This window comes from Sciurus vulgaris (genome assembly GCF_902686455.1).
Source record: "Sciurus vulgaris genome assembly, chromosome: 19".
Taxonomy (NCBI): domain Eukaryota; kingdom Metazoa; phylum Chordata; class Mammalia; order Rodentia; family Sciuridae; genus Sciurus; species Sciurus vulgaris.
Genome location: NC_136480.1, coordinates 32,609,305 through 32,624,764, shown reverse-complemented (window position 1 = coordinate 32,624,764; position 15,460 = coordinate 32,609,305). Strand labels below are relative to the sequence as shown.

Genomic DNA, 15,460 nt, shown 5'->3' with positions numbered 1-15,460 from the left:
GGTGAGGATGTGGGGAAAAAGGTACACTTATACATTGCTGGTGAGGTTGCAAATTAATGCAGCCACTCTGGAAAGCAGTGTGGAAGTTCCTTAGGAAACTTGGAATGGAACCACCATTTGGACCAGCTGTCCCACTCCTTGACCTATACCCAAAGCACTTAAAATCAGGATACTACAGTGATGCAACCACATCAATATTCATAGCTGCTCAATTCACAATAGATAGATTATGGAACCAACCTAGATGCACTTCAGTTGATGAATGAATAAAGAAAGTGTGGTGTAGATACACAATGGAATATTACTCAGCCATAAAGAAGAATAAAATTATGGCATTTGTAGGTAAATGGATGCAGTTGGAGAATATCATGCCAATTGAGATAAGCCAATCCCCAAAAAACAAGCAGATGATGATACCTACTTGTCTACTAATTGTAGGTAAATATGTGACATCTTTTTTCTGAAAATATGGGCAGAAATATTCATTCAGAAAGTTTTTTAAAATTACTGGAAATTGTCATTTATTTTGTGATTTTCTTCCTGTCCTTTTTAAATGTATATAGTCAATACATTTTGTCACAGAATATTAAAATAATATGTAATTTCATTAGTAAGGCATGAGCCTTCCTTGGTGAAACAAATTTCCTGAATTTTTTTTAATCTCAGAGATATCTGCTTTAATCATGTTGGCCAATGATTTCATTCTTTTTTTTTAAATTACATACAAACACACACATGCACAGTTCTTTTCACTCAGAAATGTGTTTGCATCTTTCTTTGTCAGTAGTAGTTAGTAGTATTTGCATTCTTGTGTCATATGGTAGTTGAAGTGGTGTCTCATGAGTCAGACTGTCAAGATTTCAATCCCAGCTTTATTTTTTACTAGCTCTGTAATTTGAACAAGTTATTCATTTGTTCAGTTTAATTCTTATAATAGAGAGATAAAAATATCACTCACTTCATAAAGGTGTTTTGTACTTAAAACAGTACCCAGCAACAGAGTAAGCCTTAAAATATTTGCCTTAACAATGAGGATGATGACATTTTGGAGCATATTATGTAAGTCTTGTAGAAATTGAAATGCTGAAAAATTTTTTACATTTAAAATCTTATTAGTTACATCCAAATAGTCCCCTAAATTTTTTTTTTTTACTTTACAGTGTAAAACATGTGAGAGAGCATCTATTTTTTGCATCCCTTCAACATATTAAACTGTGGTTTTATCAATCTGGTAGATAAAAATGAGCATGTGATGGTATTGGGTTGTTCTTTTTCTGTGAGGAATTTGCTGGGGATCAAACCCAGGGCCTCAAGTGTACTAGGCAAGTGCTACACCATTGACATACATCTGCATCTTGAGCATTTTCATAGTTTTTATTTTCTGATTTTCAGTTTATTAAAATATCTTTCCTTATATTACCAACTTTTAAATATATATATTTATAAATTGTCTGTGCTCATCTTTTAATTTACCTCTATTTTCCTTATATGTTGGAACTGACTTTATCTTTGTTAAGCAATTTTATATATTTGTAGTGACAAATACCTTAGGGTTACTTTGCATATTTCAAGCATAGCATTAACATGGCTATTCACATACCTGGAAATCAACCTGATTCTTTTGAAAGCAAAAAATGAACAGGACAAAGTTAAGAAAAACTATAGACAAAAAAGTCTTGACAACTACTTCTTCAAAACACATCTGCATCATGTCAGTTTAAGACCTGACTTCCTTAGCAAGACTCCTAAAGCATAAGAATTAAAATTAAGATTCAATAAATGGGATGGATTCAAACTTAAAAGCTTCTTCTTAGCAAAGGAAACTGAATAATCTGAAGACAGAGACTACAGAATAGGAGAAAATCTTTACCACGTGCACCTCAGAGCACTTATCTCCAGGATATACAAAGAACTCAAAAAACTTAACAGCAAATAAAAAAAACAAAAACAAAAACCCACAAATAACCCAATCATAAATGGGCTAAGAAACTGAACAGACACTTCACAGAAGAAATACAGTCAACAAAAGTATGAAAAAATGCTTATCGTCTTCAACAATTAAAGTAATGCTAATCAAAACTATTCTAATATTTCATCTCACTCCAGTCCAAATGGCAATTATCAAGAATACAAGCAATAATAAGTTTTGGCAAGGATGTGGGAAAAAAGATACACTCCTACTATGCTGGTAGGACTGCAGACTGGGGTACAACCATTATGGAAAGCAGTATGGAGACAACTCAGAAAACTTGGAATAGAACTACCAATTGACCTACTTATGCAACTCCTCTGTTTATATCCAGAGGACTTAAAATCAGCATACAATAGTGATGTAGCCACATCAGTGTTTATAACAACTCAATTTACAATAGCTACACTATGGAACCAAACTAGGTGTCCTTCAACAGATGAATGGATAAAGGAAATGCTAATATATATGCAATGAAATATTACTCTGCCTTGAAAAAAGAATGAAATTATGGCATTTGCAGACATCTTATAGAATTTTTATTGTTATGTGTGTGGAAGATCTGTTTATGGTTTTATTATTTATGCTTTAAAATAATTTTTATGTTGTGATTTTTGTCCATTTTTTGAAAAAAAAACTTGTAGAGAGCTATTTCCAATAAACATATTAGACTCAGAGATGAGAATTTATCAAGTTACTTCTTTTAAATTTCCAAGGAACAGATTACTCTAACACTGTTTAAATAGTCCTAGAACATAAAAAACTAGAAGCCTTTGAATTTCTTTTTTTATAAAGCAAAGAACACTGATTCTGAAATTCAATTTTAAAACTTACCTGCCCCCAAAACTATATACATCAGTCTCAGGTATGAACATAGACACAAAAATTCTAAATACTTAATGAAGTATCATTATATTTAATGTTATCAGTAAATTAAATTAATAATATACCATGATCAAATAAAATTCATGTCAGCTATGGCAAATTGGTTAAATATTAGGGAAGACATTTTCTTGAATAGGTCAAGGGATTTTTTTTAATAAAAGAAAGGTTACCATTATTATAGATTCCAAAAGGCATTTTACAAGAGTTAAAATCTATTTCAGATTTCTATTTTAGTAAAATTTGATTAGATAAATAGTTCTTTAATTTTATAAACATACATATGAAGTCAGAACTGGTCGTAGGCTTAGTGGAAACACACTAGCAGCATTTGCCTTAATGTCAGAACAAGGCAAGGGTTCTTATAAGCAGTCTTTGCTTTACCATTGTTTTAGGAAAGACAAAGCATTCTAGAAAAGAAAATGAGATGTAGTTAATAAAAATAATGACAGACTCTTTAATTTGTGCCTGGTAGTTTTCTTACTAAAAATATCATTTCACAGATTATGGTAGTATCAACAATAATTGTCACATGTAGAAACTGTTGTTTGCACATGTGAAGAACCTGAGACAATGAAACTTAAGAAATGCACCCAGTACTGTTCACCCAGGAAAGGCTGAAAGCTAGACCAGGCTGACTGATGTCACAGTTCATAGTCTAAAGCAGAGGTTGGCAGACATCTAGGGTTCTATTGGGACACAGTTGTGCTCATTCATTTGTGTCTTGTCTATGCCAACATTCATGCTAAAACAGCAATATTGAGTGGTTGTGACATGCATGTCCCAGTGTGTTCCACCAGCCCTGGAAGACAGACTCCCTTGCCTTTTACAGGAATATTTTTCTGCCCTCCATTTTATGACATTAAACTCTCTTGCCTCAGATTAAGCCATTAGGCCATTTTTCAATTAGAAAAAATAAGACAAAATTATTATTTTTAAGATCATATTGATTATATACCTGATAAATCCAAGAAAATCAACTCAGAAACTGTTGGAAATCAGTATAAAATGAGGGAGATTTTTTATACTAATCTTCAAATTTTATTTGGTTTTCAATTTACAAATACTGATCAATTTGGGAATACAATGAGATTATGGATGACATTCTAAAGAACAAAAACATACGTAGATACAATTATACAACAAACATGAATGGTTTAAATAAAGGAAAAATTTGAAACTCCACTGAGTGAAACAAAAGAAGATTGAATAAGCAGACAGGTCATTTCTTGACTCAGCATTAAAGAGACATTCTTAAAAATCTAAGTTAATATATAAAATTAAACATCTTATTCAGAGTGTTAAAGGAATTGTTTTAACTCGATGAATGGTTTAAAAAATTCTAGAAGAAAAATTGATGAAAAAGACCAGATAAATTTTGGAAAATAAATTTGACTTTAAGATGTTAAGCAGAGAACAATATGCTGAAGCCTTACCCTCCAAGTAAATTTTAGATATAAAAACAAAAAACACAATTACCTCTGTAATGGAAAGGAGTAACTGATGAAAGAAACAGATGGGAACTGTGGCATTACATAAAACTACTAATAGGCAAACTGAAGGCTAGTGACTTGCACCTTCTGTGCTTGGAGGACCTACATGGTAATAGTCTGAAAAGCATGTATAAAGCAATAAATCACTAAAATCTACATAAGTTAAGCATTATGGAATGAAACAGGGACAATAAACTCTACAAAAAGATTCACTTAGACTAGTGAAAAGCAAATCTAAAAGAACTTTATTGCTCTGAATAATAAAAGAGGGATTTGCCTTTATGAAATAACAAAGAAATACAAAACAAGTACACTGAATTAAGAAAACTAGTGTTGACTACTAAAACTAAGTATAATGTGCAAAATTGCAGATGGGACTCAGCTGAAGAGTGGATTAATGAAGTAGAAGCTAGATGTGAAAAAAATTGCCTAGAAAACAACACAAAGGTTAATACATGGAAAAAATAAAGGAAAAGGTAAAAGACATGAAGAATCTTTCCAGAAACTCCATCATCTATCTAATAAGAGTTCCAGAAAAAGAAAATGGAAGTTGTGCTATATTTGAATCAATAATGGCCAAGAGTATTCCCAAACTGAAGACATAAAACCTTAGGGTTAAAAGATTTCTTGTTAAAAGATTTCATGACAAAATCTATACACAAATAGGTAGAGTATGTATTTTGATTAAAAATTAATATAAGCACACATCACACACAACTCAAAATATCAAAAATAAAGCAAAATTTCTAAGAGTTGCTTGCTAAAGAGACAGTTTACCTATAAAGAATTTCTATACAGAAATTTCCATCTAACACATTTCACAATATATAAGCTATATGTGAAAGAAGGGAAATAGTCTGAGAAATAAACTTGGGATCTGTAATTATGTATTTTTTTTCCATTTTTTATTAAACATAAATTTACAAATGGCAATGTTTGATTCATTCTGTTATTTTTTCCCTTCCCCCCACCCCTCCCACCCCTCTTTTCCCTCTATACAGTCCTTCCTTCCTCCATTCTTACTACCCTCCTTATCCCTAACCCTAAACCTAACCCTAACCCCTCCTACCCCACCTTATGTGTCCTCAACCGCTTATCAGCAAGATCATTTGTCCTTTAGTTTTTTGAAATTGGCTTATCTCACTTAGCATGATATCCTCCAATTTCATCCATTTGCCTGCAAATGCCATAATTTTGTCATTCCTCACGGCGGAGTAATATTCCATTGTATATATATGCCACAGTTTCTTTATCCATTCATCAACTGAAGGGCATCTAGGTTGGTTCCACAATCTGGCTATGGTGAATTGAGCAGCTATGAACATTGATGTGGCTGTATCTCTGTAGTATGCTGATTTTAAGTCCTTTGGGTATAGGCCAAGGAGTGGGATAGCTGGATCAAATGGTGGTTCCACTACAAGCTTTCTGAGGAATCTCCATACTGCTTTCCAGAGTGGCTGCACTAATTTGCAACCCCACCAGCAATGTATGAGTGTACCTTTTCCCCACATCCTCTCCAACACCTATTGTTGCTTGTGTTCTTAATAATCACCATTCTAATTGGAGCGAGATGAAATCTTAGGGTAGTTTTGATTTGCATTTCTCTTATTACTAGAGATGTTGAACATTTTTTCATATATCTGTTGATTGCCTGTACATCTTCTTCTGTGAATTGTCTCTTCCTTTCCTTAGCCCATTTGTTGATTGGATTATTTGTATTCTTGGTGTAGAGTTTTTTGATTTCTTTATAGATTCTGGAGATTAGTGCTCTATCTGAAGTATGAGTGGCAAAGTTATTCTCCCACTCTGTAGGCTCTCTCTTCACATTACTGATAGTTTCCTTTGCTGAGAGAAACCTATTTAGTTTGAATATATCCCGGTTGTTGATTCTAGCTTTTATTTCTTGTCCTATGGGAGTCCTATTAAGGAAGTCTGATCCTAAGCCAACAAGTTGAAGGTTTGGACCTACTTTTTCTTCTATAAGATGCAGGGTCTCTGGTGTGATTCCAAGGTCAATATGGCCATACTACCAAAAGTGCTATACAGATTCAATGCAATTCCAATTAAAATCCCAATGATGTACCTTACAGAAATAGAGCAAGCAATTATGAAATTCATCTGGAAGAATAAGAAACCCAGAATAGCTAAAGCAATCCTTAGTAGAAAGAGTGAAGCAGGGGGTATCGCAATAACAGATCTTCAACTCTATTACAAAGCAATAGTAACAAAAGTGGCATGGTATTTGTACCAAAATAGACAGGTAGAGCAATAGGACAGAATAGAGGACACGGACACAAACCCAAATAAATACAATTTTCTCATACTAGACAAAGTTGCCAAAAATATGCAATGGAGAGAAGATAGCCTCTTCAACAAATGGTGCTGGGAAAACTGGAAAACCATATGCAACAGAATGAAATTAAACCCCTATCTCTCACCCTGCACAAAACTCAATTCAAAATGTAATCATGTATTTTTTCATTGTCATTCAAGAGTAGGGGCAATTTAAAGACATTTGCATATACTTGGGAATGTGAAACCATCATCTTGAGCAGAGGCACAACTGACATTTTGAATGAAATTGTCCTATGTGTTGCAGGATGCTAAGAGCACAGAAGGTTAATAATGTTTAATAGAAGCATAGGGTCACCAGATTTTCAAAATGTAATGAGTAGTAAACCAACAAAAACAGAAAAGAATTTTGTCAATTATACCAGTCATTATGCTTGATGGGAATGCAGTGGATTTATCACCTAAAACACAGACTGAGATTTGGTCTTAAAAACAAACAAAAAAATAGCTGATTCCTGTTCATTAGAAAAGGTTTAATAAGAAGAGTGTGACCTTCATAATTTTGTAAGTAAATGTAAGCCAAGAGAAAGGGATGTCAATATCAAACATTACTAGTGTTGAGTGAAGTAAAACAAATAAAGGAAAATTTGTGATAGGATAAAAATAAAAATTGATGAGTATACAATAAGCTAAAAATTGTTTATGTTAGGAGCAAGCAGAACCAAATTGCAGTAGTCTTAAAAGAGAATGAGAATTCTTTACATTGAATCTTAAGAAAAAGATGAAAATTAGTGTTGAAAGTATCAGCACAAATAGTTACCATGATACTTGAGTAGATCAGATAATTTTTTAAGCTTTCCTGAGGAGTTATTGAAATTGCTACTTCATTAAACTAACAAGTAGGAAGAAGTAGAAGAATCGCTCTTTTTCCTTTCAAAAATGTCATGCAATACTATTGATGGTTTCACTTAAATAATATTAAAAAGTCGATTAATTTTAGATAAGCTAAACTGACATAGGATTTTTCTATTCCTTTTGTAAATTCGTCTTTTCTCAGTAGTCAGAAACCAGTGCAACAGTGTTTCCCAAGGGAAACAAGTGTTGCACAAGGGAACAACTTGGCATTTTCAAAGAGAATTAACTGAAGTGGCAAAGAAAAAAGCATGGAAAACAGCTATGAGGCTCTTGCAATAATACAGGTAAGGGAGAGTGAGTATGGTTTGGACTACTGTCCTGACCGACAAGGTGAGAAGAGGTGCTCAGCTGCAGATATAATGTGAAGGTAGGGCTCTTGGGACCTCCTAATGACTTATTTATGAAGTGATAGGGAAGATCATGAACTAGCCTATGCCTGAGTGATGATGGCTTAATGAAACAGGAAAGATTTGAGAGGTGCATGTTTGGGCTTTGTGAGGGGGACATGGAGTGGAGGAGAGATACCAAGAGGTCTCATTTACATGTAGTAAAGAATTAGAATAAGTAGTTTATTCATATTTTTTCTGTTGCATGTATTTTTTGTATTTGCTTAAGTTATACAGAAAATTCTATGTTCACTTTATAAAACTTGTCTATTGTAATAAAACCTGTAGGTAGGGGATATTCAAGATAAAGGAGAGAATGTTTTAATGTAGCATATGATTTCAAATAAGTCTATCAAAATATACTAGGAAATAGGTAAAAACTGATAAATATGTGAATTGTTTTGTGCTTTAGACATTGGCATGAAGTTATCAGATTCAGAATATACCTAACACCAATAAGCCTTATCGAGACACATTTTCGTTTATAGGTTTTGTAAGTACTATGAATCACCAAGAAAAACTTTCTTATATCAACATGCAGAGTTCTAAACTTATTTAATTTTTTGTTCTCTAAGTTATTTGTTTCTAAATCAGATATTGGTGATGATTAATGAATATTGGTCCCAGAATGTCAGACCCCCTTTAAAAATAAACTGTGTTAAATTCAGCCCAAGTAGAACTGAAATAATAATCTAGTGTCCTTTGGAATAGAAATAAGCTAACTCCCAGGAGTAAAGGGTCTGAATCTCTAGTTTTGTGAAATGATATACTAAAGAAAAACTAATATTCTCTCCCAGAAAGTACTTTCCAAACTATGTTAGTCAGAATAAATCATTTGATCTCTTTCTTAGAGTAAGCCTTCAAGTCAGAATAAAATTATTTTAGTCTAAATAGAATCATAATATGACACATTAAGAAATAAAAGAAGATTTTAAACTTTACATTTTTCAGCAGCCTGCCCAATAAAATGTAATAAGCTTTTGGAATTAGCAAATCCAGTGGAGGAGCCTTATTTGTATCATCATCATCATATCCCCTGCATAAGCACAGTGCAGTTAACCTGATGATTTCCTAGATGAATGTATAAATTGTTAAAACATTAAAAACCATGGTTTACTAATTTTTATATATTTCTTAACTGGAGGGTACTGTGTTCGCATTCAGTGCTTCAAGTGTCATCTCTTTTATATTTTTGCTGGAAAAGTTAGACTTTTAAATCATCTGACTTATTAAATGCTTTTATATCTTTTTTTTTGCTTTCAAAACAATACTGATAGTATTATGCATATGTAAATTCATGAAATTGTGCAGTCATTAATGGCAGCCCTAACCCTAATTCTCCTTTCCTCCTTCTCACAGGAGATCATTAAGCATGCTGCATGGAATGGCCACCCGCAGGTGGTTGCTCTCCTGGTTGCACATGGAGCAGAAGTGAATGGCCAGGATGAGAATGGTTATGTTGTTAGAAACACTTCTACAACATTTCTTTTAATTTTTACTTTTAACTTTATTATTACCCATATTATACAAAAATAGATGCTTGGTTGTTTTTTATTACAAAAAGATTTCTAAGAAGGAATAATTACAGAAAATCTAGTATATAATCACTATTTGGTGAAAAACAGCAACAAATGAATGAGGAAAAAGTAATCATTTGACTCTTGTAGTCGTTATTTATGAGAAAGGTTATAATGTGCAAAGAAATCTGGACTCTGAATTTACATAAAGATTCCTTTTTTTGGAGAAAACATTTTGGTGGTTGTCATATAAATCATTTTGTTCCATAACATTGCTTAACTGTAAAATATTTGATTTTATAAAACAGTGAACATTGCAGTCCGCTTTGCAATTATAGCATGGGATGTATGTTACATTACAATATGGGAAATATGTTTATATCGTTAAATGAAGAGGTTGCATCATTCTATAAATTAATCATTTTTTTTCTTTTCTAATGTGCCATTAATACTCTTGAAAACAATTCCTACCTCTCTCATGTGCACTCCTTCTCTTTAATCAATCCTCTTTTCTTCCCCTTATAGGTTTTAACATGGGCAGCACATCAAGGTCATGAAAATGTAGTTTTGAAGTTGCTTGAACTTGGAGCTAATAAAATGCTACAAACCAAAGATGGAAAGACACCAAGTGAGATTGCAAAAAGAAACAAACATCTTGAGGTATCATCTATATGTTAAACTAATTTTTCTGTGGTATGTCATATTATCTTATAAAGAACTTTTATGTTATTTTGTTGGAATTCACAAGTGTAATAATAGTTTCTTTCAGCTATTAAATATATAAATATTTTTTCTCCACCTAATATTTTTCTAGTAATTTTTCATCTTATTAAATCAAAAACATTTATTGTGTGATAAGTTATATAAAAGTATAATAGTCTTATTCTGTTCCTGATAATGAAAGTAGAATACACTAATATTATAAACTGTTTTAGATCTTTTTTTTTTTTTTTTGCAGTGCTGAGGATTGAACCCAAGGCCTTGTGCTTGTGAGGAAAGCACTCTACCAACTGAGATACATCCCCAGCCCAAGTTTAGATTTTTAAAAATTAACTTATGTATTGAGACAATAAAGTGTCAACATTTGAAGATGTACTTAAAACATTGTTGTATAATTTTAAGTTTTAGATGTTAGACAATTTAAAATTGAAATCCTTTAAGCAACATTTATTCCTATATCTATAACAAGCAGTGTGGTAAAGTGATAACATACTTTGGTATTTGATCTGTTGTCATTCAGATTTTAAAGCTGAATGATAAATACTTGCCATATATCAAATTATTTTATGAATACAAACTTTTGGTGTGAATGCTAAACTTTTAGTCAGTGGCATGTACTTTCTAAGCATGAGTCAAGTACAGTACCATTGTAAAATTATTAAGTACAAGAGTTCATAACACTAAGGTTCTGAATTTTAAAGTTTGTGAAATTCCACAAGCTCTATTATACAACTCTCAGACCATGCCGCTTATATTGCACATAAAATAACTTCCCTAAATTTTGAGGAATCTAATAAACATGATATCATTTTCCACATAATATGTACATTTCCATAATTATTCTAGAACAGAGACTAATCACTAAAGTCTTGTAAAATTTCAGAAAGAAATCTGGGCATGGTGGTGCATGCCTGTAATCCCAGGAGCTCCAGAGGCTGAAGCAGGAGAATCTCCAGTTGAAAGCCAGTCCCAGAAGATTAGCAAGGTACTTAGCAATTCAGAGAGACCTTGTCTCTAAATAAAATATAAAAAAATACTGGGCATGTGGCTCAGTAGTTAAGCACCCATGGGTTCAATCCCTAGGACAACAAAAACATTTTTTGCATTATTTCTTCTAACTTTTGAAAATTTGGAAATTAAAAATTAGTTTACTACATTATTAAATTTTGGGTAGATGACACTGAATTTGATATAATAAATTTATGAGCATCAAAGGTTTTATTGAATCATAAATCATTTCTTATAATGAAATTTGATCTTATATTTTGAATGATTACATGACATAGTCTTGACTTTGTAAGAAGTTAGATTGTAAAGCTAACAAATTTTACCATATTGCTTTGAAGTATATAGCTGAGATTTGTATACTTTTAAACAAGTTTATTGCTTCCTTCTCTCTTAGCAATGTATTTCAATTACTACCTTAAACTTGATATTTCTGAGTCATTTATCAAAGTGACATTTTAGTTTTGTATTTTATATTACTAAAAATGCTAATCTAATTTTACTCTTTTGAATTAGTTATACTCTTCTGCTTGTTTTATGTCAAGGAAGAATTTACTTGAGTTTATAAAAGTCATTCTCAGGGTAACAGGTCATGAAAATTCTGTCCCTTATACCTAGATAAAATTTTATTTTCCAGTTGAAAAATAATCATGTTATTTCTTTTTAAGTGCACTTAAAAGTATATAAAAATATTAACTATATTTGGCTAATTTCTGAACCTTTTCAGATCTTCGACTTTCTTTCTTTGACTTTAAATCCATTGGAATGAAAGGTTCAAGAGCTAACTAAATAAGAGGCTATTTGTAAACAATTGACAGCAGATTCTGATAAAGGAAAAGATCCCATATTTGGGTAACATATTTTAGTTCAAAAGAATTCCTGTAAATAAGTTAAAAATGCATGCTTTTACTACTTATTCTAAATATAATGATGTATTTAAGATATATGATATTTTATATTTGACAAGCATTTTTAAATATCACTTAGAAATGTCTGGGTTTTAGGTGTATTGGTCTCCATAATTTTAGAGAGTTTTATTTATGTGTACCAATATTAATCATAACAACTTTGATTTTAAATGTAAACTTAGTAAAATATAAGTAAAATGTATTTTAAGGGATTCAGCATATGTGGTTAGTATTGAAACTGTATTATCCCTTGCTTTCTGAGTATTTTAAGCACATTACTAATTGTTTAAGCTAAAACTAAAAATATTTTTCCTGAGCACTATTGTTCATTATACAATTAGAAACCATTTTCTACCCCATATAAAGTTGTTTGATAATTCTTACTTATCAAAATTAAAGAGATTTTTACATGCAGATATTGAATATTTTCATTCTTAGGAAAGATGAGCTACACTTTGCCATCACCCATTTCCTCTGGTATCATTGCTTAGGAAAGCCTGCTTTGAGTTGAGAGGATTGTTCAGTGGTTTGCTTTGCTTAGCATTTACAAAGCCCTGGATTCTGTTCCAACCCATGTGGATGAGAAAAGAATTAACACTTGCTCAATCCTTGATACAGCATCAAATCTGGAGTGTACATTTACAAATATATTCTATATGAATTCATTCCTACTTTTCTTTTTTTCTTTGAAATATGTGTATATTTATTATTTGTACATTGATAGTCTGTTCTGAAATTGACATTGCTATAAATATGTATAGTTCATACACAGCATTTGGGGATCTGGAAATATTTTTACACGGTCTTGGACTGGAACATATGACAGACTTACTAAAGGTGAGATTTACATATGTTTGTTGGTTAACATAGCATTCAATTTTAATTCATAAAGATGCATATGAATGAATGCTGTACCTTTTCTGCATAATTTGTAATACATCCCATCTGAAACTTGTAATAAATATCCCCAAATTTTATTATTATAGTTACATAAAGTATAAACTAGTTAAATTTAACAACTTTTGCCAATAGTCCAGTGCCTCTGTAAACAAAGCCATTTGTTTTTGCAGTTGCTGATCATCTTGCATAGAATACTAGAAGCATGATTTTAAACCAAACATGACATAAGATTCTTCCTCTGATTTTTGACCACAATATGTTACTTAAATGTTTTTTCCCCTTAAAGACAATAATAGCTAATGTAAAGTTGTCTTGAATATTAAATTAGACCCATACACCAAGCATTACCTAGGTACTTTAAGCATATATTGTGGATTTGAGTAGACGAGAATTATGAGGATACTGAAGCAATAAATTAGTACTTAAAACAGATCCCCCTTAAGAGAATGGAAATTTTATTCAGGTGTTTTAGAGTTGGGTTTTTTTTTGGGGGGGAAACCAGGAATTGAACTCAGGGACACTCAACCACTGAGCCACATCCCCAACCCTATTTTGTATTTTATTTAGAGACAGGGTCTCACTGAGTTGCTTAGCACCTCACTTTTGCTGAGGTTGTTTTTGAACTCTTCCTGTCTCAGTCTCCTGAGCCACTGGAATTAGAGGCATATGCCACCATGCCCAACTGGAGTTGGGTTTTATTGTACAATTTTGAAACTGTTTAAAAATTTTGAAACTATTTTTCTATTTGGAGTAATCTTCAGCATAAATATAATTTCTATTCAACTTTATAGAAATGTTTTCATGTCATGTAAGCAAAATTGTAATTTGAAAATAATCATGTTATTTGAATCTGGAAAACTAGCTATATTTATACTTTTCGAGGTGAATATGTATTATCTACCCAGTAGTGTAGTTTTCTGTCTACATCTCTATCTTCTCTGGAAAGTTGTAAGTTGTTTAAGAGAGCAGCAGTTAGCTATCTTATGTACCTTTAACTACTTCCCTTCATACTATTTATATTGAAAGGTAATAGGGTTTTTTTTTTTTTTTTTACATTTTCTACAGGAAAAGGCTATAGCTTTAAGATACCTTTTGACCATGAAAAAAGATGAATTTGCAAAGGTTAGTATCATTTTCAAAAACTAGCTATACTATTTTTTTTTAAATTGGACCTCCCTTTATTTTCTATTTCAGTAATCCTAGGGTTACAAACTGATTGATATTTTACTAGGTTCTTGATTGAATATGATTAATGAAAAACTCAAAAATCTGATTTAGTATTAAGTTACTTTAAAAGCATTTAAAGACATAAAGTTGTGGTTTTGTTCCTTTAGGTGGTCATGATATCACAGTTAAAACCAGTTCTTCATTTTCAAATGTGAAATAGATTTGTAAAACAGACTTCTTAGAAATAAGGGGTATTTTTTTAAATGTATGTGGATATAGGTGTGTCTTACAAATACTACCACTATTATCATTTTCTCAAAACTATCAAGATATTATTTTGTTCACATATGAATACACAACCAATGGAATCCAAATTATATAGAACCACAAGAATGGGATCCTAATTAGGATAAGTTATGCTCCATGTATGTACAATATGTCAAAATAGTCTACTATCATGTATATCTAAAAAGAACAAATAAAGTCATGATTTTGACATCTAATATTATTAATAATTAAAAATAGTGTGAGAAATATTAGAGATATTTTAATAAATAGGCTGTGTAAAAAAGCAATGAAGTTTGTTACCTAAACACATTAGAAACTTGAAATTATTGTAATCACTAATTTTGATTGAAACCTGAAATTATTATTAGAATCACTATTTTTGATTATTACAAAAATCAAAGTAAGCATACTCTATCAACTTGTACTCTGTTGTTTTGACTATTATGTATTAAAATCTAGTAATTGGGTTTGAGATTCTATCACAACTATTATATATTGCAAAAATATTTTAATAGTGTAAAAGCTTCATCAGTCACACTTATAAGCAAACCATATATTTTAGTATATATATTTTAGTATAATATATTATATATATTTTAGTATATATATTTTCTAATATGTCTGTTTTTCAAGATGCAGATTTTAGCAGAAAACCTCTTTAATGATTTTGAAGATTAAATCATTCCAGTATAATTATCTTAACTACAGCTTAAAATTATTTCTACTTAGTTTGGGATTACCAATAAAGATCAGCAGAAAATTCTGACTGCTGTTAAAGAACCGGAAGTAGAAGAGATAAATTTTGGAGAGTTACCTGAAGTGTCAAAGTTGGAAATCAGGTAAAGTTAACTTATCAATTTATATTAATATTATGTAGAATCAATTGTTCTTTTTTAGTTTAATTTTGATAATGTCTATGTCATTTGATTTTATAACATTATTTTCTCAAGGAAAGAGATTTTGAAATATTCTCTGTTCAGAAATGGGACCTTTATAAAGTCAATTTTTATAGTTATAC

At 31.3% G+C, this 15,460-nt stretch overlaps 1 pseudogene across 1 annotated transcript in view; it reads left to right on the top strand.

Annotated features, from left to right (window-relative positions):
- The window catches only part of LOC306650228 (ankyrin repeat, SAM and basic leucine zipper domain-containing protein 1-like), a 43,033-nt pseudogene that overhangs the window by 12,035 nt on the left and 15,538 nt on the right, over positions 1-15,460 (top strand). Inside the window, exons 5-11 of the transcript in view lie at positions 6,944-6,962; positions 9,297-9,398; positions 9,980-10,114; positions 11,907-12,031; positions 12,849-12,924; positions 14,053-14,109; positions 15,172-15,281. The product of the transcript in view is annotated as an ankyrin repeat, SAM and basic leucine zipper domain-containing protein 1-like (transcript). The remainder of the gene's footprint in view (positions 1-6,943; positions 6,963-9,296; positions 9,399-9,979; positions 10,115-11,906; positions 12,032-12,848; positions 12,925-14,052; positions 14,110-15,171; positions 15,282-15,460) is intronic.